This window comes from Sinocyclocheilus grahami, unplaced genomic scaffold, assembly GCF_001515645.1.
Source record: "Sinocyclocheilus grahami isolate Dianchi unplaced genomic scaffold, SAMN03320097.WGS_v1.1 scaffold97.1, whole genome shotgun sequence".
NCBI classification, from domain to species: Eukaryota; Metazoa; Chordata; class Actinopteri; order Cypriniformes; family Cyprinidae; genus Sinocyclocheilus; species Sinocyclocheilus grahami.
The window spans coordinates 140,316-141,817 of record NW_015505276.1 but is presented as its reverse complement, the minus strand read 5'-3'; the positions used below and the strand labels follow the sequence as shown (position 1 = coordinate 141,817).

At 35.2% G+C, this 1,502-nt stretch overlaps 1 long non-coding RNA gene across 1 annotated transcript in view; it reads right to left on the bottom strand.

The window, feature by feature from the left end:
- LOC107587919 (uncharacterized) overlaps positions 1-1,364 on the bottom strand; it is a 3,360-nt gene extending 1,996 nt beyond the window's left edge. Inside the window, exon 1 of the long non-coding RNA XR_001609523.1 lies at positions 43-1,364. This is a non-coding gene — a long non-coding RNA (uncharacterized lncRNA). The remainder of the gene's footprint in view (positions 1-42) is intronic.
- Between the last annotated feature and the right edge of the window lie 138 nt (positions 1,365-1,502).

Sequence of the window (1,502 nt, the reverse complement as noted above, 5' to 3'; positions counted from 1 at the left end):
GCTCCACATATCTTCTGTATTCCACCATCATATCGTTGACACCTAATTTTGCTCCTTTGCACAAGCACTAACCAACCAAGGGATCTTAGCTTTGTCACTGATGAAGGGAAAAAAGTGTGCACACACATATACACTTACACTTACACACAACACATATCAAAGTGTCTCTAAGCCTTCAACAGCATTCCCATTGTATCAAAACTGTGATACACCTTGAACTAACCCCTCTCAGTTTACGCCACATTAACATCGCAACACATTTTTCTTTCGCTAACGCAACTTATCCTGGAACTCATCGGTGGTGTGCCCTAGAGGGGACAAACATCCTAGACGTAAAGATTGGTCCACTCTCTAAAATGAGCGATGGGGTAGATACAGTGACCAGGGCAACCCTGTAGTGCACCTGGTGACCATAGGGAGGTTTTAGCATCATCCCTCTGAGTGTCCCAACGAACTCTTTAGCTACACCACTCCCCCATCCCCTCAGAGAGCCAATGACAATGGCAGGAAACAAACATAGGCTACTGGACCGCTTGAGCAACTACAATAATAATCATTAAAAAAAAAAAGAAAAAAAAAACCTTTCCTATGGAACAGTAAGTGCAATGTGCTTCGTTTTTATATTGACTGAGAACAAAAGATATATATATTTTTTAAAAAAGAAATTAAACGTCACACTGAAATGGTTTGCAGAATAGTGAAAGGATCAAATGTAACGAACAACAACAAAATGAAAAAAAAGTGTTAACTAACAGATTCATTAGAAGAATCAAACAAGCACGAAGAGCTCTGGTCTCTAAAAATGTCCATTATCCCTTCCTCCACCCCCTTATTAGTGCTCTGACCATGCAAGCTAAAACAAACAGCCATCTATGGTACCGAAAAGAGCAAATCTAAAAGACCGTGAATGGAATACTGTCTAAAATATCATCGGTTTTAGCCCATGTTGATTTCAGAGTATTTTTTCCTGTAATTTATTGATTTTCTTTACATATCAGAATCACACGTTAACTTAGTGTATTTGTGTTGTTGATGTTGCCATAGAAGACACACGTGGGTCGAATATTTCGTTTCAGTTCCTTTTGTTGTGTATGGTTTCTTATATTTGTTTCCATTATTTATAATTAGTTGCTGTTCTTACAGTGTATGCAGGTTTTAGAATTAGTTAGAATTATTTCTTTTCAATCAAAATGTGTTTAATTGTGTTTGTAAAAGTCTGTGGTAGCTTTTGTTGCAACATAAATAATTTAAACTGAAAAAAAAAATCAATATAGCGCCAATGAACTTGTATTATTTGGGCGACTTTAAGCTTGTAGTTTTAACTTATTGTTAACTTAAAAACTATTTATTATCATTATTATGATTATTATTATTGCCTCGTATGAAAGTATGTTTTGTGTATATTTATGGTTTATTTCATTATATTTGCAAGTTTAAATGCATTTCATTTTGCCAAAATGTGGTTACACCTTTTTGTTTTTCTTTAAAGGGAACAAATAGAT